Raw genomic sequence first — 23,254 nt, 5'->3', positions numbered from 1 at the left:
AGGCACCCTCATATATACCATTATTTTAAAGAATTCTCCCTCACAAACCCTTTTATAGGAGCTGCTAAGAAATACTTAATAGTAAAATTAACTGCACTACGTTTCATTTCATTTTTCTTTATCTTTGAACACCTGATTTTCGGCCAGTAAATGTATAAAGATCAAGGGGGGGAAGAAGCAGAAGATTGGATAATTCACCCTTTAACTGAATTTTATAGCACAGGAAAAAAAACTAACAAAAACCCTGTAACATAATTCAACTGATAAATCAAGATACTCTCCATATATATACAAGATTCTAAATACGGTTTTAAAAAAATTTTTGGTATTTGGATTTTTCAAATATTTTTTAGAAATTTCCCAGAGTTCTCAGAACGAGCAATCTTTACCCTGAAACTCCAAGCAGTAAGAGCAATAGTTAATGCAACAGGTGAAAAAATTGTTAGCATCGTTTTCTCACAAAAGTAAAAGCCATACACTCCACTGAGTATGTTTTCACAGTAATGCTTAAATATAGCACAGCCATTGGCAGCGATTCTAAATAGTGTACTTTTTTTTCCTATTTTTATACATATCGAAATGACCCTTATAAACCTAACACATTGATCACCTTTTCTCGGATGTAATTAAGAAGGCATTTCACAGGTTCGAGATTCAGCACCAAGTTGACACCCTAAATGGAAATAAACGTACTTAGTGCGTATCTGAGTTAAATGCTTTTAAGCCAGAATCCGGAGTGCGAAAGGCAAAGATTGCATTCCCTCCACGGTGGATCTGGACACCGCGCTGAGCACTCCTGAGACAGGAGCCCAGGGAAGGGGGAGGGAAAGTACTTAGAGGTGTTCATTAAAAACTACATCCCCCCGCTCCGCGGCACCCAGCGGGTCAGCCTGCGGCGGCGCATTACGAGCCCCCGCCCCCCCCTCGCGGCGCACCGCCCCCGCGCCTTCGGACCCGAGCAGTCCCCCAAGCCACCGCCCCCGCTGAGAGGGCCCCGGCAGGCCAAGCGCCCGGTCGGGCCTCCCGCCACCAGCAGGCCTGCAGCGTACTCACGGAGAACGGAGCCCCGAGCGGCCGACAGTCAGTCTCGCCCGAGCCGACGCCGGGACTGTGCGAAGCGGCTTCTCGCGCCGAGCGGGGCGGGAGCCAGGCACCCGCGTAGCCACCCCAGCCGCCAGCCACTCCGGCTCTGAGAGCGGACCGGGTGCCGCAGTGCGGGCAGCTCGCCGCCCGCTGACGTCAGTGCCTGCCTACGCCACCGTTCCCACAACAACCGATGCGGCCCAAGCTCCGGGTCTGGGCGGCTGCCCAGCCTCGACGCCCCTCCGCCGCCCCGCCCCCGCGCCACCTACGCCGGGGCCCGGAGCTGCTGCAGTGCGGCGCCTGCGGAGGTGGTGCGCGCGCCCCGCCCGCGGGCCTTCAGACTACAGCCGGGCACGCGCTCTGGCGGCCGCGCGCGGGACTCCTCGTGCCCGTGTAGAAAGCGCGAGGCCGCGGGCCTCTGAAGAAAGAATCTCTCGCCCCCAAGCGCCAAGGAGCCCTGCGAATGCGTAGGGTCTGAACCCATCTGGTCTTCACCCCCGAAAAAGCGTTCTGTCTCTCAGAACTGTAGCCAGCGCTGGAGACAAAAACAAAAACAAAAACGAGAGGGGGCAGAGACAGGGAGGCAGTCGTGAAACCCGCCGAGGCCGAGAAGCATGAATGAGGCAAAGAAGCAGGCACGTCACCGCCCAAGCGATCGCGCCCACAACATGAAACATTCTTTTAAACGCGGAGAATAGAGTTGTACTACAGACCAAACCTTAAGGAAAAAAATGTTAATAATTCATGTGGCGCTGAGTTCTCTCGCTATGTGTTTAAAACAGAAAAAAAAAAGAAAACCCTCACCCAGTGCCTCCTTCCACTTTCTAATTTCTGCCGCAGGCGCCATTTTTAGCTCTGAGTCACCAGGGATGGAAAAATACTAGACAGGTCCCTCCCCAACTCTTGAATTTCCTGCAGTTGTAGTCATACACCGCGCTATAACCTGTTGCTTAGTTTGCAAAGTGAGAGCGTTATGTATATTTCTTTAGAGGCCAGCTTTTCTATTTATATGAGCATCAGCATACATTACAAAACATATTTCATGTTCTTTCTCCAAATCCTATGAGAATTCCGTGAGAAATATCAATCCAACGCATCTTAAACCGAACTCTTCAACTTTCCACCTAGAACCTACTCCCGTTTCTGGATTTCTGATTTGGCTTAAGCCACCACCGTCCTCCCAGCGTTGTAAGAGCATCCTAAATGCCTCTTAAAACAAATTATGTCCATTGTACTCTTTTATTAACACCCCTAGTATATAGCCTATCCAACTTGACTCCGGCTGCCTCATACCAGCCTTCATTACTTCTCTTATTGTGTGATGGCCTCTTTACCAGTCCCCTGACTCCAGTTTTGATTCCAGAATGCCATCCTCCATACTGCTACCAGAATGACTTCACTAAAAATGTATATCTGACAATGTCACTGTCCTGAAAATTCTTCAAAGGATTATCTGTAAAAGAAAATTGAGTTACTTTGCCTAGGATATAAGACACTCCATCTGCCTGACTAGTATCTTCTCTCATTGCCTCCTTTCAATGTTATGCTTCAGCAATACTGAATTATGTGTACCATGCAAAACAATCCATACCCTCTCATGTCCCTTTCTTGTACATATTGTCTCCTCTCTCTGAAAAATCTTTTTGTAAACTCCTACACCTCCATATCTCAACCCAAATGTTGTCTATACTTTGAATCCATGTATTTTGTTTTTCCCTTAGCGCCCTCTGGTAAAGAGATGTGAGGAGCCATGAGCAAGTACTGCCTAGATCTTGGTTTCTAAACACCTTTTTCTGCTAAAAGGAACTAGAGCCTCTTGGGGAAATGACTGATTCAGAACAGGAACAGGGAAAGTACATGAGCCCGAAAAATCTTGTTGCACCAGAAACTAAAGAAGTTTTTACAGAATGATGGAACATAAGAAAGGGACACAGAAACCAGCTTGAAAGAGCCTCCATTAGCCACATCTGGGTCAATCTGAGCACCACTATAATAATGTTAATAGATTATGATCTGAATAAAATAGGAACACTTGAGTCTATACTGAAATAAATACGTGAATGTTTTTTAAATGGGCATAAAGAAACGCTCTTCCTTATATTAGATTCCTAACTAATAAATTAGAAGGAATGTATAGATAGAAATATCACCATTTGGCAACTATTATAGTAAAGATGGATTCAGCCAAGAATCATCAATGTACGCCAGAACTAGAGGGTGAAAGTTTTAAGAGAAACATTATAGTTTCAAAGTATCTCCTGGCCAAATACTAATTACAAAGGGAAAAATAGAAACTTGACAGTGCAGAAATCTGGCACTGGTGAGCAAAGTTACCATCCTCAGTAATAGGAAAATGACAAATCAGCATTGTATGCCACCTGGTAAGAGACAATTAGAACACACTTGTGATACTCTTGCCAAAAATGCATAAGGAAGAATCTAATCATGAGGGAGGATCAGACAACCTCAAATTAAGGAAATTTTACAAAATTATAGATCTTTACACTTTAAAAGTTTGTCAAGGTCGTGAAAGACAAAGGAACAACTAAAGAACTTTTTCAGATTGTAGAAGACTAAAGAGACATGACAATTAAATGGAACATATGACCCTGCATTGGATCCTTTTTCTTTTAAGGATATTATCGGGACAACTGACAAAATTTGAATTGGGTCTGTGGACTAGATGGCATTTTAACAAAGTGAATTTCCCGATTTTGATGACTATAGTCTGGTAATGTAGGGGTTACCTTTGTTTCTAGAAAATACACACTGAAATATTTAAAGATAATGAAGCTTTATGTCTGCAACTTACTCAAATGGTTCAAAAAAAGTATATATAAATAAGAGAAGTCAGTAAAATATGAATATGTATATAGAGAGAATGATAAAGCAAATGTAGTATGTCAACAACTGGAGAATTTAGGCAAAGATAGAAGTTCTTTGTACTATTCTTACAATTTTTTTCTGTAAGTTTAAAAGCATTTTAAAATAATAAATGTTTTAAAGGTACTGAGGTTTCTGGCTTAGGTAACAGGATGGAAAATGGCTAATTAACAGTGGAAAGGTAGGAAGAGCTGGTATAGAGGAAAGATAGTTTCAGTGGGATACAGCCAATAGACAATTGAATAAATAGCAAAATATAAGTGAGTCCCATTCAAACTGGAGAAAGCAAATATTGTGCTTTCCTTCTCATAAGCTCAGAGTACAAAAGTGAGTTCATTTTAGTGGTATTTGGAGAGGCAAACAATTAAGAGTAGCAGTGATAGTAATAATAAAGTTGGCCAACCATTCATGAAATCAATTTAGAGTATTCAAAACATCTAATAAATAAAAAATAGTGAATTTGTTGAATAAAACATAAATATGGTTGATAGACAAAATATTTATCCCCCTGAACAAAATGTACATTAACCAATCAAAACAAACGTTGGCTTTACTGTCTGTATTACATTGCTAGGTCTGTCATATGAAGTACCATAGACTGGTTGACTTAAACAACAGAAATGTATTTTCTCAAGTTCTGGTAATTTGAAGTCCAAGATCAAGATGTTGGAAGGGTTAGTTTCTTCTGGGGCCTCTTTGGCTTATAGATGGCTGCCTTGTCCTTGTGTCTGCACATAGTCTTCTCACTGTACCTGAGTCCTAATCTTCTCTTCTTAGAAGGACATCAGTTATATTGGATTAGGGCCCACCCTAATGACCTAATTTCAATGTAATTACCTCTTTAAAAATCTTATGTCCAAATATAGTCACATTACGAAGTGCTAGGGGTTAGGATTTCAACATATGCATTTTGGGATTGTACTAGACGTACAGCAGAATGCAAAAATGGGAACTGTTTGGATTTTCACTCAGAACAAACTGTATAAAGACGTTTCAGATGATCAGAGATTTTTCAGTATGGGCTAATTATTAGATGATATTAAAGGAATTTTTATTTCTTTCTGTATAAAGGAAATAACGGTATTGTGATTATGTAAGAATAAACCTTTCTTAAGTCCATAGAATATGATGACACGATGTCTGAAATTTGCTTTAAAATAGTCCAGAAAATAATAAAAAAAGAAAACCACGTGGGGAAGATAACACATATATACCCAAATTTTGATGGTCATTGAAGCTGGCTAATAGGTACCTGGCATTTCATTATACTTTTTGTGTGTTTGGAAATTTTTGTAATAAGCAGGCAAAACAAAAGTAGGAAAACTTAAAGAATTTGAAAGACATAGAACCACAGGAAAAAGGAAAAAATATTCAGTACTACTTCCTAAAAAGAATATCAATTAGCTTTTTAAAGCAATTTTGTTTTCAGTCCGTTTTCTATGCATACTTTAATTTTGGTCATATTGTATGTAAGATACTTATTTCTGCTTCCTTGAATTAACATTATGTTATACTTTCATTTCCATGCTATTATATATGCCATATAAACTTCATTGAAATGTTCAGCTTGTTGGGGCGCCTGGTTGGATCAGTGGGTTAAGCACCTGACTCTTGGTTTCAGCTCAGGTCATGGTCTCATGATCTCATGGGTCCTGGGATGGAGCCCTGCTCAGCAGGAGTTGGCTTGAGGATTCTCTCCCTCTGCCCCTCCCCCCACTCACATGTGCGCACATGTGCTCTCTCTCTAAAATAAATAAATCTTAAAAAAAAGTGTTAAGCTTGTTAATAACGTTCATATGTAGGGCCACCTGGGTGGCTCAGTCAGTTAAGCGTCTGCCTTCAGCTCAGGTCATGATCCCAGGGTCCTACTCAGCGGGGAGTCTGCTTCTCCCTCTCACTCCCTCCCTCACTCTCTCTCAAATAAATAAATAATAAAAAAATCTTAAAAAAATAATGTTCATATGTGCTCATAATAAAAATTCAATCAATCATCCAGACATTTGTACTGTAGAAACTGAAACTCTGCCATATGTTAATCATTGGTAATAGCCTTTTATACATTACTCCTGATTTTCCTTCATATATATACTAAATATACTAAATTTAAAAAGACAACTTAATACTATAGATTTTTTTCCTGCTGCCTTGTTTGAGTCTTTATCATGTATTGCCATCCTAGAAGGTTTTTTTATGTCAGTAATATGCATCTATTTCATTCATTTTAATGGCTTCATGCTATATCATTTTTATTACAGAGTTTCTTTATCAATTATAATAGAAATGCCAAATATGATGGTTTTTTAATTAAGAGAGCTTTCATATAATTCTCTCATATTATCACTAAATTTATTCCTTAGTATTTTATATAGTTTTGGTGTTATTTTGAATTAATTAACTTCTCTCTATTTATTAACTAGTGATTACATGTTTTCCTACTTTTCCTCCTTCTGGGTCTCTTTTGCTAATTTTTGTTTATCCCCTTGACCTCTGATATTGGAATATCCCAGAGCTAACCTCTTGGAACTCTTCTCTATCCACATGTGCTTACTTGGTGATCTTTTCCAGTCTCTGTGGTCCCATGGTCATACAGACTACTCCCGGAGGTATCTCCACAGCCCAATCTTCACTCCTGAACTTCAGACTCATACGTCCAACTGCATACGTAGATATCTCCATTTAGATGTCAGATACACATCTCAGACTTACTAAACTCTTAAAACCCACTTGAAGATCAACCCCTCCCTTGAAGCTTTCTCCATTTTGTATAATGGCAACTCCAGTTTTTGGAGTAGTGTTGGAGTATTCTTTGACTTTTCTCAGTTTCTTATATCCCATATACAACCTCTCAGGTTAATATTGATTTGAATTTAAATCCTACATAAAAGAGGCTATGTTTATAATTCAGAGGGAAATTTTTTTTAAAGATTTTTTATTTATTTGACAGAGAGATAGAAGCACTAGTAGGCAGAGAGGCAGGCAGAGGGAGAAGCAGGCTCCCCGTTGAGCAGGGAGCCTGATGCAGGACTTGATCCCAGGACCCTGGGATCATGACCTGAGCCAAAGGCAGCCCCTTAACTGACTGAGCCACCCAGGCGCCCCAGGAAATTTTTTTTCTACTCAAACTCTAGCTCTCACATTCAAGCTTCCTTGTCTCCCTTTGCTGGTTAGTCTCTTGAGGGTCCCAGTTTTATGCAAAGATCTTAATTCCCACACTGAACAAAACCTCATATCTTATGTTTTGGGAAGTCTTTCCACTCCAGAACTACATTTAGGGAAACAGCAAATACCTCTAGTGTAGGATCACCACTAAGTAGTCCCTGCTTACCATTCTTGTTTCACTTTTCTTTCTCCTTGGGCCCGTGGGAACTTCCTTTACTTTGATGAGAACTCAAAAATGCAATTTAGTTGGCATTTCTAGCTGATTTTCAGAAAATTTTTTCCCCCACAGTGTATCTCTTTGAAATATTGGGTAAAAAAGAAGTTTTTCTCTCTCAACTCTTAATACATAATGCAGGGTATTTATGAGTTAATAGTAATTGCCTTGTAGTAGTGACTGCCATTCAAATTTAGCAGATGACTTACTGAAATAATGAGACTTTCTTATAAACTTTCTATGAAGTGCCTTGCAAGAAAACTTGATGAACCTATAGATGTGGATTAGATCAGAATTCATGGAACTTCCTACAAACTATAAGGCTATTTATAGATTTGTTGTATATATATGAATATTGTTTTATCAGGAAAAGTGTTTTAATTTAGGTCTTAGAAGGCCCCATGAAAAACAAGAACTGTTTCAGAGACAAGGAAAGAAACAAAAAATTCAGCCTATGTTCAATTTAGATCTCTAAAGCAATGAACACTAGATGGCAGCAAAACAGCATTTGTCATTACCAGTGTCAGCAAGATCCCAGTTTAAAGGTATGGCCTTATTACATCTTATTATGTACCCATTTGTTATCCAAACCATTTAATTTACTGATGCTTAATATACTATTTGAATTTATAATAGCTTGCTATATATTTGACACCAGGACTGAAAAATGTAGTTTCTAGATTAATAAATACAGTACAGAATGGTGCTTGTACCACCAGAGTCTGTCTAGCAACATTTCCAAGAATCCACTCTCTGGAGACCACTCTCTAGACAGCTCATCTTTTGTCTATGACGTGAGGTCCTGTGATTGGGCAAAAGGTATATATCAGACATTCATTCCCTTTTCTGTGTTGTAAGTCTTTTGTGCCTATTAATGCTTAACTTTTCATCTTATTCAAATGATATCTGTTTATGAGATTGAGAGCTAGCTTCATCTCTCTTACAAAATGTGAAAATAAAGGCTTCCCAAGCCCTACTGTGAAATTACCAGGCCTCCTTCTCTGAGGGACTCAGGTTAGATATCTCCACCACAAGCGGGAAAGGACTTCCCTTGTTTTCACATTTAAGATTATCTTTACATAATTAGCATGTCAAATTAAAAAATACATAGTTTGTGTGTATAATTTACCTTCATGGTCCCGTTTTTTTCTCTCCATACCTGAGATAATTTATAATTTTATGTCTTTTAAAATGTTTAAAATAAATTATTATTAAAGTAAGACGTTAACAATACAGAAAGATACTTATGAGGGAAAATGACAAATCCGAGGTTCACCACTTCTTCTCAAAGTACTGGTCCTAAGAGTACAGTAATTCCCCCTGCTCCCCAGTTTTGTTATCCAGGGTTTCTTTTACCCATAGGCACCCAGGGTTTGAAAGCAGATGATCCTCCTTATGACGAATCAGCAGAAGGTCAAGAGTAGCCTAACTCAACCTTGTAATGTCTGTGTCATTTGCCTCACATCATCTGTGCACATAAGCATTTTATCATCTCACATTATCACATAAAGTGTGAGTACAGTACATTAGATATTTTGAGAGAGAGACCACATTCACATAACTTTTATTACAGTATAATTGTTCTATTTTATTATTTGTTATTGTTGTTAATCTCTTAGCGTGCCTAACTTACAACCTAAACATTTTCATAGGTGTGCACGTATAGGAAAAAAACAGTATATATTGGGTTTGGTACTATCTGCAGTTTCAGTCATCCCCTAGGGGTCATGGAACATATTTCCCATGGATAAGGGAGGACTACCATAAATCCCTTTAAACAGTTTCTGTTTTTGTTTCTTTTGGTGCTTACCTCTCTATCTCTTAACACTATTGCTTAATTCATTAGTTGTAAGAATTGCCTTTATCTACCGCTAAAAGATGAATTAAGTCATTTGCATCACCTTGTACATTCCTTACCCATCTCTTCCCAACAAAGTCGTGTAAGGGGCAGTAGAGTACAACGGATAAGACCACATACTCTGGAATCCCACTTCTGCCATTTACCAGCTGTGTGACCTTAGGCAAGTGACGCAGTCTCTCCCAAACCCTCTTCCTCATCTATAAAATGGGGATAAATAATAGTCTATTCCTCAGAGGATTTCTACGAGGATAAATGGGTCACTACATTAAAAGCACTAAACAAGGGGTGCCTGGGTGGCTCAATCATTAAGTGCCTGCCTTCGGCTCAGGTCATGATCCCAGGGTCCTGGGATGGAGCCCCACATCGGGCTCCCTGCTCAGCGGGGAGTCTGCTTCTCCCTCTCCCACTCCCCCTGCTTGTGTTCCCTCTCTCAATGTCTCTCTCTCTCTGTCAAATAAATAAATAAAATCTTTTTTAAAAAAGGCACTAAATAAGTGTTACTATTACTATATTTAATTTCTGTCTTGGTTATCTTTGTAACTTTAAATAATATAGTTACCCCTCTGTTTTTGGCCAACTATATAACATCTCTGTCACTCCAAAATGAAGATATTGGCAACCTTATACTTCTTTTCCTCTCCACCCTTTTCACCTCAATCTCACCTCCAATATTTTCCATCTTTCAACTAGTTCTATTTTCTGGGAGATTTTCCCAATTTGGTCTTCTAAGCATCTCTTGAAAATTTTACTTTAGCAATCTGAGAGTTTTGCCTAATCTCTAGTGTTAAGTTTTACAGGATTTTAAAGATTTAAACTCTTATTGACTATTGTGTTAGTCAGGGTCTGGTCAGGGAACAAAAATTACCACACCAATTAGAGAAAATAATTGTGAACCAAGTACATTGCATCAACCGAGACAAGGAGGCAAACTGAAAAAGAACAAAGGCCTTTTTGGGGTCTCAGAGTTGTAATTTGCAGAGCACAGATCCTGGAGTAACTAGAAAACTGTCTGGCTCATATGCAGAGAAGGTTTATGAGAAGGAAGGGGGGCGGAATTACATGATTTAGATAAAGAAGAGTAGAAAAAAACCGAAAAAAGCTGCTAATTTGGTGCTGACCGATTGAACCACTTTTGATTACTATCTGATTATTTTATTGGTGCTATCACACAAAACTATTCCTGGTATGTATTAGTTAACTTTTCTCCTCATAAAGTTCAAATCAACAGTTTTATGGTTCAAATGCTAGTTGTTCTGTTGGATTTTATGAGCAACTGCTTGTATAACAATAACTGTATACGGCTCAGTTCAAAAGTTCACTAGTTAGAAAGAAAAGTGGCACTTCAAAATGGGGTCTTTCGTGTCCAGAAATTATATCCAATTCCACAATTGTGAACTAAGGAAAAGATGTATTTACTAAAAGGGCTGAAAGAGAACTCTAAGGTATAGAGAGGGAGTACCTGTAGAGAACAGCTACTACTCCCAAGGTTGAGGGAAAAGTGAATAAGGAAGGAACTTGGAACCTCTGGCGAGGTGGCCCTGAGTGGGGAGATTCAGATACTGAAGAATGGGCATGGTTGCCACCAGAGCAACGAGCCCTGCTGCTAAGGTAAACAAAGGCGGGACCTCTGCTGGACCCTGAAAGAAAAAGAACACCAGATCAAAAAGTACCTACTCCTCTCCTGACCTCCTAGTGCCTCCTCAGTGCCTGCTATTGGCAGAGCCTCCATCCAGTCAGCGAGCTACGCCCAAATGTTGACTGCAAGAGCCCACTACCAGTATCCCGAGGGAAGAGAGGGATGGATGAGTTTGGAGCTGAGAGGCACTAAATTAGTCACTGGTATATATCTGAGTCTATTCAATAAGTAGTGCCTTCTCTTTCTTGCTCTGCTCCTGTTCTTTGAATTATTTCAACTTTTTCTGGACCCCACCCTCTCCAACCATTCCCAGTTTAGCTCTGGCCTCTCTTTATTCTGGATTTCCTTCCTTATTTGTTATTCATTAAAAAATAAAGCAATGAAAAGCTGATTGAGAGCTCCATGGTTGTGGGCTGAGCTTGCAGCTAATTGACCTTTTTTTAGGGTGTTTGGGGAGCAGCCACGTCAGCTGCCCTGCTTCTCTCAAGGGAAATTTCTATAGGGAAGAATCTCTCATTTTTTTGCTAGAGTGGTAAATACCTGGCTGCTGGATCTTCTGCTTGTTGGGATGAGGGATAGTCTGAGGGATAATTTTAACTTTCATTCACTTTCAATAACCCCATTTAACTCCATATTCCATTCCTTGCTTCCAATTAGTGTTTTCTGAGCTTCTCTGTATTTCTGCATGGACAATTTTCTTAGCTTCCTTAGAAACCACTTGCATTAATTTCTTATAGCTATTAAAACAAATTTATACACATTTGGTAGCTTAAAACAAAAGGAATTTATTTCACAGTTGTGGAGGCCAGAACTCTAAAACCAAGGTGTTGGCAGAGCCACACTCCCTCCAGAGGCTCTGGGGGAGAATCTGATCCTTGCCATGTCCAGCTACTGGTGGATGTTGGCATTCCTTGGCTTGTAACCACATCATTCCAGTCTCTGCTTCTGCCTTCATAAGGCTATCTTCTCTTCTGTTTGTGTAATCTCCCTCTTACAAGGTCATTGGGTTTAGGACTTACCTAGAAAATCAAGGATGATCTCCTTATCACAAGATCCTTAATTGCATGCAAATATCCTTTTTCCAAATAGCATAACATTTACAGGTTGTGGGGATTAGGACATGGACATATCTTTTGGAAGATCCCATTTCAACTCACTATCTCAATCTCCTAACTGCTATTCTCTTTAAGAAATTGTTGGCATTCCTTGTCCGCTGATGGTCTACTTTCTGTCCTCTTTATTGGGTTTGTGTATATACTCACATATATTCTAGGTATGTATATACATATCTCTATATGTGTGTGGTGTGTGTGTTTTCTTTATGACCATTAGATACCAAAATAACTACATTTGAGTAAGTTATGTTATGTTGATGACATTTAGAAATTCACAATAAGGCCAAGGCTTTCTTTCTATTTGCACAGCTGAACCGGGACCCCATGGAACAGTCTGGAAAGGCCAGCTGTTTTCTTCTGGGGTAGCATGGACTGAAGCCTGGAGGGGCCCCTACTGCTCATTCTCTCACCTTTGTTCCTTTCCTCTGGATTTTATTTTCTGTAGGACAGGAGTCAGCCTTAGGACTGGTTCAGTTCTGAAAGATCGAGGGGAATTTCCTATTACAAATCAGCAAAGGACTTAGATATTTGTCTTAATGCTTAACTGCAGGGCACTTGCTTCCAAGACCCTCCTGTTAAAACACAGCTTCTGTTCCACCCCAGCACTGGCTCCTTGTCAGCTGGGCAAACCGCAACATCAAGGGGTAGACAAATGGTTGGACTGGAGGAGGCCTAGAACCAGTGACACTGAGTTGCAAGCGTGCCATGGAGAGATTTTGCAAAGGGTGTGTGGTAAAAGATTGAATCTTTTTTTCCAAATGAATTAGTTAACAGTTCTGTTGTTTTAAATATACACAATCCTTAGGAGACTTGTTCTACTTAGAGTGGAAAATCACGCCAGGGACAAAGTCAACACAAAGAAACGAACTCCGGAAAGGAGCGGGAAAGAGAAATAGTTGAGCGCTGCTCTGGTGAGTCCCGCAGCTCTCTTCCTCGCAGTAACAGCAGTGGTCGGTCAGTCTGTCCAGTCTGTCGGGCCAATCCTACACACTGAAATGGAGGTGCATTGAATGCACTAACGGGCAAAACTTGCAGATGTCATCAAGCACCTCCACGTGAACTTTAATTGGACAGACACAAGTAAATTATGCCATAGGCTGGAAACAAAACTGCGCTGTTTCTTTTTCCCAAATGAAATCCACGGGAAAGGTCCTGTGTGATTCTAAAATGTCCAGAGTAGAAATGGAGTGATGTGAAATGTCAAAGACACCCCTATTTTGTAAAAAAAAGAAAGTACACTTCAAAATATTCCAATTCCACATGTGAACAACAGAATACTGTTTTACATAGTGTCCGGTCCCCCGGGCCCCCTTGAAGGTGGTGGGGTGGCCCCGGCCAGGGTCCTGTCAGGTCCGCTCGCTCCAGGCGTCCCGCGTCCTCCGAAGGACCTGGAAGGGCACACCTTTCCTCGGAGTTGAAAGCTGAGCGCGCGGAGGGGAGGCAATGTCTGAAGCAGGTTTCCTTGCGCGGGGCTTTGTGCTGGTGTGACTTCTGTCTTTAACTGAAGGCCGCACGCGCTTTGTGTCTCCAGTGCCGAGGTGAAGCGGAGAGAACGCGCTGGGAGCGTGGGTGTGAGGCGGAGTCTCGTTTCCGCACCACAGGTTGACCTTCGAGTAAGAAAAGCTCTCCCAGCGGCTAGTGTGGGACGTGGAGCCTCGCTCGTGGCTGCCGGCAGCGTTCCCACGCGCCGGGCGCGGACAAAGCTCTCGCCGCCTGCGGTCCCGACGCACTTCTGCTCTGCTCCCGCCGCTCCGACTGGTCGCCGCTCCGGCACTTCGTGGGCAGGGACGCCGACGCCCGCGCGTGTCGCCAGCCGGTCAGACCACTCGCACTGCCTCGTTCTCCCGGCCGTGGCCCGCGACGCCTACTGGCACCATGTGAGTCCCGTTTTGCTGTACAGTTTTTATTGGTGGCTGGCGCCGACCTGGGGGTGCCTGTTGTACTATGGCGACCATCTGGACGGGGTGGTCTGTCCCATCTGAATGACCCGGCTAGCGGCGCCTAAGTGTGGCCCCGCTAATCACAGGAATAGGTTCTACTTTCACTTTTACTTTGAGATCTGCACACAGATCTTGAGGCCCTGGCTTAGGAGGGGCCAGCATGGCCGCTGGAGTGACCGTGGCCTGCCAGGCAACGGTGTTCCCTGGGGCCAGGCTGGCCACGCTGGGGCCAGGCACCGCACCGCAGGGTCCGGTGGGCGGCGTGAACCGTCTGCATGACTAGCTGCTGGGAGGTCGAGGTGGTCACAGGGGCGGCGAAGGTGTAGGTGACCGGGCTTGGTCCTGGGCAGCAGCTGCCGCTGCAGGACTAGACAGGGGCGAGCGGGGTGTGCTGTGGACAGCTCCGGACTCCTGGACCGCGGCCGGTTCGCGCTGTGAGGCACCGGGCTCTGGTTCCAGGATCCGGTGAACCTTCCCCCCACCGGCTCTCAGGGGTCTGGACGCCAAAGGACTGAGCAGACCGGCTCCAGCGGGGTTGGGAGAGGCTAGGAGAGGGTTCCCAGAGGGATTCCGAAGCAAGGCACGCCCTAGACTGTCTTGTCCTAAAAGTCCACTCTATTTATTTACTTTCAGAGGTAGGATCTATCCCCCAGAATGAGCCTTTGCCTGGTTCTTCCTGGGAACGTGGTACTTTTATGCAAAAACAATTCAGAGAGACATTGTGGTCAATTGAATTCGGCCTGCCATTGTAGTATGGATCGTTTTTTAATGATGTGCATATAAATTCCATTTAGAGTGAGTGGTTTATCAGGAGACATCGTAATTGCTTGTATGATTAATTATGTGTAGGAATAAGGACTTTGCATCATCCTTTAGGCTGTATCTACCAGAAGCTTCCTTTTCATTTTTTGGCTGTGAGTTGTGGGTCATGAAATTGAAGTCAGATGGTATTACATGGCCCCTTTTGTACCCCAAGACCCTGCTCCCCAGGGGCTGGCTGGGCCAGTTTGCAGCACTGGTGGTTCCCCCTCGGGAGGGGTGGGGGTGGACGAGGTGAGCCACCTTGTCTGGAACATCCATGGCGGAAGAGGAGACATGGGCCTGCTCCGGCCTCACCAGGGACTCGGGGACTCGGGTGCCTTCTCCTGCTCTTCTCATTGGACAGGGCAGTGAATGCAATCTTGATATTTGTGCTTGGAACCTGAGCGTGCACAAGTGTGGCAGCTGCAGTGGCATCGTGCCATGCCTCTGGAACCCAGGGTCCACCAACATGCGCTTCTTGCAGAGGCAGTGCAGGTAGAAGTCACTGCCAGCTTGGGGCCTGGGTTACAGGGACGGCTTTGTGGCAGCTCAGCCATGGCCACTGCTGCCCTGGACATGAAGATCTCAGGGTGGTGCTGCAGCATGAAGCTCCAGTGGCCAATGCTCATGTCCTCTGCGTCCTGGGACCAGTTGCGGGGAATGGTCACTGAGTGCATTAGGTACTCGAACTCAAGACCTTAGATGAGCACCACAGCCCAGTCTTGCCATGGCACTGAGGGTCGCCCAAGGCTGCCAGCCCTGTCCTGGTTCTTTTGGTGTTCTATCCAACGCTTTATTGTTCGGCTCTATAAAGGACCTCATACCTTTGTAACAAATCATTTTTTTGTGTGTCCTTAAATTAAACAGAGTTTTTTGCACACTAAAGCTCAAATGGACAAATGTAAATTCCTTGTTGCAATGCTCTTCTCGGCAACTGGGACCTGATCTTGGGATCCCAATGGTAACTATGATGAATCACCAACACCAACAACAATGCTATCTTTTACTGGGTTTTTAGTAATTCCCCAATCTTCCTGTGACTGGGAACTGATGTAGCTAACAGATCCTATGATTTGCCCTAGTGAACTGATTTTTCTGTGTGGTCAGCCCTTGTCATGATGATAGCACCCTCTCTTTTTACCTGTTTTTTGGTTGGGTTCAGTGTCGGTCCAAACTTGTGCTACCTACTTCCATTATCTGATCAAACTTTTTCTTTCATGCTTTACTGAGGTGTAATTTACATATCATAAGATTCACCCATTCTCAGTGTATAGTTTAATGATTTTTAGCAAATTTGTACATTGGGTAACCCTCATCACAATCCAGTTTTGAATGCCCAGTCTTAATGTGTATATTTTCCGTGGCTCATTGATGGATCCTAATATCATGTACTGTAAAAACTATAGCAACACCAGACATTGGGCATGTAGCAGTCAATCCTGGAGATCTGCTGGTGTCTTCAAACTTAATGTAAGGGGAAGGTAGCAATGTAGTAGTTTCAGAGGCAATTACTGTGTTATTGAAGGAGCAATGCCAAGGATCAAATAGAAAAGACACTAGAAACCCCAAATTGGATCCAAATAATAGGAGTCAGCAAGGTAGACAAGGCAATTGGAAGCAGAGCATGTGGAAGAAATGCTATAGGGTCCAACCTGATGCTGCTGGGCAGATCTCACTGTTTTGAATGGATGTGACACACTTCTATTTGATAATGCTACCTGGTGCCTGATACCCCCAGACGTTTCAACCTCACTTAATACACATTTTTAACAAAGGGAATGAAAATATTAACATATATAAGATAGCCTTCGGTCTAGGGTTGAAAAGTTTTTATTCTTGCTCCTTCACTATCCATTTTACTGTGAACCTATCTGTGAGAAAAGTGGGTAATATGTGACTAAAATAATGGTGATACATTTTTCTAGCTCACATCATACCTTTCTTTGAAATTGTTGTCTTCTACTCCATCTCAAACTTATTGATAAATGACATTATGTAGGAGTATCAAAAAATTAAGTTTGCAGATTCCTGAGACTGACTATAGAGGGCTGGTATAACTCATAAGAAGATCTAATATTGAAACCAGACAACCGGAGTGAACTTGGAAGAGAACAAAACTTTTACTTTTTTCCCTCCTCCATTGTCTTTACTATCTGTGATCATCTCTTCAAGGTGGCATAACACTGAGTGGCCAGCCGGCTTCCTGTTGCTTTTGTAAATCCCAGCTTATCATTCTTGGGAACATTTTAAGGTCTATAAATATCTGAGTTTGGGTTTAGCTATGGCTTCCTTTGAAGAAGAATATAGATTAGGAAAGGTACAAAATTTATCTTTCCCTCTTGGTAATATTTAGTTGACTTGTTATTTCCTCAGAATAATTAAAATTGGTGACAAGCACTACTTTCTGAAGCATCAAAGAAAAATGAGAGCCCTGAAAAATACAGACACCAGAAATCTTTCTTTCTTTTACCTTTATTACATGGGTTACCATGGAAATGGAAGGGGTTAGAACAGAGAAAACCGGAGAACATATGGTACTATTTGGGATTGTAACGACTTGGTGAAGGTTTCTCTTTTAGAGATAGGATCAATTAGGACAGCTGACTAACTCACATTGCATGGTCGACACTAAATGGCCAATAAAATTCCTAGGATTTTTCAAAGCAAATGGTGTTTGTATCTCACCAAAGACCCACATCGAAAATGTTACCCGAGTCTTGTTCATAGTACTTTGAAAATATCTCCACGAATCATTGACTTTTATGATTTCCCTGTTTCTGTCACCTTTCTCAAGCCCCTGCTACTTCTTGCCTGCATTCCTGTGATGGTTTCTTTACCTACCTACCTTAATTGTGCCTGTAAATCTATCCTGTGCATGATTGTCAGCAACTCTGCCCATGGCCACCATGCTTGAATTTTTAAATTTTCTGTATCTTCCAGAATAAAGTTTAAACCCTTTAAGTTGACGTATTAGGAAGACTCTCCATGATCTGATACCTATGTACCCTTCCAACATCATTTCTTACCCCTTTCCTTCCTTATACTCGATGTGTCAACTGAGTGCAACTACTCCATTTATTCATTCATCTACCTAGCAAATATTGATTGAGGATTCAGCATTTGTCAGGCACTGTTTCTGGGTCCTGGGAATATGGTGATAATACTTCAGTTTTTAGAATGATTCCTGTTTGGTCTTATATGTGGGCCTATGCATATGTTCCTCTCTTCCAGGAACTCTTTTCCTCCTTGCAAGTGTACCTTCTGCTAAGTGCACTTCTGACTTATTTCTGGTAAGCCTCTCCTATTCTGTAGGCTGAATGAGGTCACATACCTGGTCATCTCATAATACCCTCACGCTTAACGCACTTTTCACACTACATTTTTTCCACTTCTTTGTCTATTCCACTAGGGTATAAGCTCCTTAAGGCAGTATATCTTACTCTTTTTGTATCTCCAAGACTGTGCCTTGTACATTTTAGGTGTTATTTGTGGGAGATCCTTTGAAAAATCTCCAAATGGGTTCTGAAATCCAGGGCACTGCCTAGTAATGATGTTGCCTTCTGATGGGGCAGATGAATCTAATGTTTGATCACTGTTTTTAAAGCAATTTATGCAAAGATGGTCATACCTTTTTATGAAAGATATCAGCACAAAGGGAGAAAATAATAGCATTTGCAAATCCTTTGCTTAAAGCTTTTCTTTAGAAATCTACTTGCGTGCTTTTTTTAGACATTTTTTAAAAAATGTATCTATCCCTACAGCTAGATTAGGAAAAAAAATTGATCTTTTATATACCAATTAAGACAAACAGAAGTTACAGACATTGTAATGTATTTCACCACAGATACAATTCCTGCTCTGGAGATGTCAGAACATAGTCTTCTCTAGGGAGCATACCTGAATATCCCACCTACTGTGGCCCAGTCCCCTCTGTGGTCTGCTCCTGAGCAGGTTGGATTTTCCCTAAAACAGACTCTGAGATTTGCATATGGGAAGTTTATTTGGGAGGGCTCTTGGCATCTATACCCGGGGTGGGGTGGAAGGAAGTGAGTGAAGAAAGCAGGATTGGGTGAAAGGAGAGATTGAGCTAAAATGATGTCATAATAAAGACCTCAACCAATGCTATAGGGAAGTATGAAGCTGGGATGACCTTAGCACTGAGGCAAAGGGGGCTGCTCCTTTCTTTTCCTGGATGGGCCAGTCTTCTATTTCCACCCCAGTGCAACCTGATGAATGAGGATTCTTTCTTCAGCTGAAGTCAGTTCTCAAGGAGGAATCAGATAAAAGCTGAAGGTGCCAATAGTCCCAACGGCTGGTGGAGTGAGTCCTTCAAACTTGAAGGGGTGGGTGGAGACTCTACACAGCTGAGCTGTGGACTCTATCAGCTCTTAATCACTTAGTGGGAAAATCTGATTTTGAGGTTCAGAACCATTAGGAAATAAATTTCAAACTTCCCATCTACATGGAAATGGAGCTATCGTACAGCGGGATACTTAGAGCAGATCCCGGTATTTACTTTCAAGTTTATTTTCCCCATCTTTCTTGCTGTTAAAACTTGCTCAGTTGTTCACCTGCTGTGTAGCCATCGGCTCAGGCAAAGTCACTCAGATCCCTTGTCTCAAGGGGATAAATCTGACTACTCTTAGCTAGTCATTGTAATTTTATTCTGTTCTCTAGAGACTGTAATAAGAAGAGGCATGTGATCTTTCTGGCCAATTTTCATTTCATCCTTTGATGAGGGGAAATCTCCTAGGGTTATTTCTCCCAAAGACTTGCTTTTAAAAAGAAACATGTTAAAAAACAGTAACATTGGAATTCCCCGGGTGGCTCAGTTGGTTAAGCCTTTGGCTTGGGTCATGATCCCAAGGGTCCTGGGATCTAGTCCTGCATCGGGTTCCTTGCTCAGAGGGGAGCCTGCTTCTCTCTCTGTCTGCCACTCCCCCTGCTTGTGCCCTCTCTCTCTCTCTTTATATTTCTGACAAATAAATAAATAAAATCTTTAAAAAAAAAACTAGTAACATTATTCCAACTCTCAGTGTGGCTGGAAGAAGAAGTGATGTCTATAGCTTTTGCAGCCACTTGGGCCATGAGAGGAACCAGCATAAGATGACAAGCAGGATGTTAAGATGGCAGAATGAGAGGGTGACAGAATCTTCTCCCTAATACTTTTGTGCTACTGAATTAACCAGCCCTGCAATTCCATGTATTAGGGTTCTACAAAGAAACAGAATCAGTACGATATATATGAGATTGTACAATATATGTATTCTGTTGTTTTCTTTTCTTTCTTTTTTTTTTTTTTATAAGGAATTGGCTTATACGATATGGAGGCCAAAAAGTTCCAAAATCTGCTGTCAGTAAGCTGTGGATCTAGGAGAGCTAATGGCATAGTTCCAGTTCCAGTTTGAGTCTAAAAGCCCAAGAACCAGGAGGGTTGATGGTATAGTTTTAGCACAAAGGATGGCAAGCTGGAGACCCCAAAGAGCTGATGTTTGAATCTGAGTCTGATGGCAGTAGAAAGCTGATGGGCCAGCTCAACGGCAGTCAGGCAAGAGGAATTCCCTCTTATTTACTTGAAGGTCAGCCTTTCAGTTCTATTTGGGCCTTTGATTGATTGGATGAGGCCCACCCATATTAGAGAGGGCAATCTACTTCACTTAATCTCTTGATTTAAAGGTTAAACTCATCCAAAAACACCTTCATAGAGACACCTAGAATAATGTTTTACCAAATATCAAGCCAGTTGACACTTAAAATTAACCATCACAAGTTCACTCTTATCAACTTGTCACCTATAAGCATCTCTTTAAACCATACTTACTCTCAGGTGCCCGGGTGGCTCAGTCGTTAAGCGTCTGCCTTCGGCTCAGGTCATGATCCCAGGGTCCTGGGATCGAGTCCCCTACTGGGCTCCCTACTCGGCAGGAAGCCTGCTTCTCCCTCTCCCACTCCCCCTGCTGTGTTCCTGCTCTTGCTATCTCTCTCTCTGTCAAATAAATAAATAAAATCTTTAAAAATATATAAATAAATAAATAAACAAACCATACTTACTCTCCAAATGAAGATAGTAACAAGCATAATTTCATTTAAGACAATACAACTATCCTGCATATAATTGAAAATGCACCCTTCTCTAGAAGAGGAGGTAAAGTCCTTGAGTGTTGTTGACTATTCTTGATATCCTGTAACCTAAATACTATGATGTAAAATGAGCAATCCTTAGGTATTATAAAGCCAATACATTTTATGTTACAGAATAGGGGAATAAGAGAAGGAATAAAATAGAGATACACATATACACACTAATACACATGCAGACATATTCTCAACAAAATAAGAAGAAACAAACTCATGACAATTACAGTGCTTATTTCTGCAACTTGTCATGGAGTCATAGTTGGTGTTTATAACTACCTTCTTCTACTACCCATTCTGTATTCCCTTTGTCTTTGTCAAGCACCTTAGCTGGTCATAATTGTTTACCTGATGAGGTGACCAAAACCTTTGTTCTTGAAGGGTTTGGGCTATTAGTAGTTCTTCCTGGATTGGGTTTTTGTAGTTTTCTCTTGACCTCAATCACAAAGCATGGAAATACTGAGGGATTTTTCTATTCCAGACATACTCTTCCTAACCTCCATTGTGGAGTAGCAGTCCAATATCCTATTAGCAGTCAGAATCATTCATCCAAAACAGCACAGTAACTCCCTTTTTTGCCTGTTGATTCAGAGACACAAGGAGTCCAAAGTGGCCAGGTGGCAGTCTTAACTTCTAGTTCAATGGAATCATTGTGTGTCTCCTGGTGAAAGCATTCCTTCCTTTGGAACTAAGACCTCTAGGCCAGCAGACATAAAGTTGCAAGAACAGGAAGCAAAAATTTTGCTAGTGAGTCATTAAGAGTAATAGTGAATACTGCTACTCCCATTTCCATCCCTTGATTTCTGGACCCATGAATTCTGGTTATGGAAGAAATAACATCATATATTGAACACTGATTCAGAGCATACACAGCCTTCTGGAAACCTTGTTCCAGCCCTGCAAGGTATTGGCATCGAACTGGTGCTATAACTAAGTCCTCAAAAGGCTATTCTACTGTTCTGTCAAGTCAATTGCTTCAGGATGGTGGGGAACATAGTAAGACCAGGGAATTCAGTGAACCCCGGCCCATTGCCACACCTCATTTACTGTGAAGTGAGTTCCTTGATCAGAAGCAATATTGTGTGGAATATCATGACAGTGCATAAGACATTCTGTAAGTCCACAGATGGTAGTTTTGGCAGAAACATCACATTAAAGGAAGGCAAATCAATATCCAAAGCACGTATCTATTCCAGTAAAAACAAAACCCTGCCCCTTCTATAATGGAAGGGATACCATGCAGTCAACTTTCTACCAGATAGCTGGATGATTACTCCAGGGAATGATGTGATATCAGAGATTCAGTGTTGGTTTCTGCTGCTGACAGGTTGGTCACTCAGTTATGGCCATAGGCAGGTCAGCCTTGGTGAATGGAAGTCCATGTTACTGAGCCCATGCATAACCTCCATCCCTGTTAGTTATAGCCATTTTGTTCATGATCCCATTGGGTGATGACAGGGGCTGGCTGGAAAAAAAAGCTGACAAGATCTACAGGACAAGTATCTACTTTATTATTAAAATCTTTCTCTGCTGAGGTCACTCTTGGATGAGCATCACATGGAGCATTCACAAATATCTCCGTATTTTTTGCCCATATACAGAGATCTAGTAATGTATTTCTTCCCCAGATTTCTTTGTCACCAATTTTCCAATCGTGTTTTCATGTCCCTTTTATATCCTTTACCATCCAGTCAAACCACTGGCGACAGCCCATGAATCGATATATAATTGCATATCTGACCATTTATTCTCCCAAGCAAAGTGAACAAATAGGTATACTGTCTAAAGGTTTGTTCACTGGGAGGATTTCCTTTACCACTGTCCTTCAAGGATGTCCCAGAAAGGGCTGTTGTGTTGCTCCTATTCACTTTTGAGTGGTGCCTGCATATTGTGCAAAATCATCTGTAAACGAGACCTGAGTCTTCTCTCCTTCTGTCAGTTGACCATAGGAAATTCCTCGTGAGGTCATAGGTGCAACCTGGGAGGGAGAAGGCAGTGTAGCAGGACTAAGGACCATTGCTTTTGAGCCACTTCTTCATGTAACTTATTTATGCCACAGGACCTTTTTGGATTCAGTCATGTATATACTAGTTCCATTTGATGATGGAGTCCTGCTGTGTATACCCAACCTTATGGCTTCATGGGTAAGATAGCACCCAGCTCATAATGGGCAGTGGGGTTGCTTGGTAACTCTTATCTGCCAGATTATATGACCCAAGTAGCCTGGCAGCTTGCATGGCAGCCTGGACATGTTGCAGAGCCTTCTTTTATTCTGGGCCCCACTCGAAACTAGCAACTCTTCAGGTTACTTGGTAAATGGCTGGAGTAGCATGCCCTAATGAAGAATATGTTGCTCCAAATCTGAAGAGGCCCTTAAGTGTTGTGCCTCTTTTTCTGATTGTAAGAAGGGCTAGATGAAGCAACTTT

General features: G+C 42.0%; 1 protein-coding gene and 1 pseudogene across 8 annotated transcripts in view; both read right to left on the bottom strand.

Moving 5' to 3' along the window:
- The window catches only part of AHI1 (Abelson helper integration site 1), a 221,546-nt gene extending 220,236 nt beyond the window's left edge, over positions 1–1,310 (bottom strand). For 5 of the 8 annotated variants that reach the window (XR_003612607.2, XM_088023868.1, XM_028125365.2 and 2 more), the window contains exons 1-2: positions 1,054–1,310; positions 611–673 (exon numbers count right to left, since the gene is read on the bottom strand). The gene's annotated coding sequence lies outside the window, so the exon portion shown is untranslated. The remainder of the gene's footprint in view (positions 1–610; positions 674–1,053) is intronic. The other 3 variants (XM_028125356.2, XM_028125359.2, XM_028125362.2) reach the window with 2 other exon arrangements.
- A 12,276-nt stretch (positions 1,311–13,586) lies between these two features.
- Positions 13,587–17,600, bottom strand: LOC114225644 (forkhead box protein K2 pseudogene; annotated as a pseudogene).
- Positions 17,601–23,254: the final 5,654 nt, after the last annotated feature.

Source organism: Eumetopias jubatus, unplaced genomic scaffold, assembly GCF_037043125.1.
Source record: "Eumetopias jubatus isolate StellerSeaLion01/CBP00866 unplaced genomic scaffold, mEumJub1_p1.0 scaffold_6, whole genome shotgun sequence".
Classification (NCBI taxonomy): Eukaryota; Metazoa; Chordata; class Mammalia; order Carnivora; family Otariidae; genus Eumetopias; species Eumetopias jubatus.
Note: the sequence above shows the minus strand (reverse complement) of the source record. Positions and strands in the feature narration are given on the sequence as shown.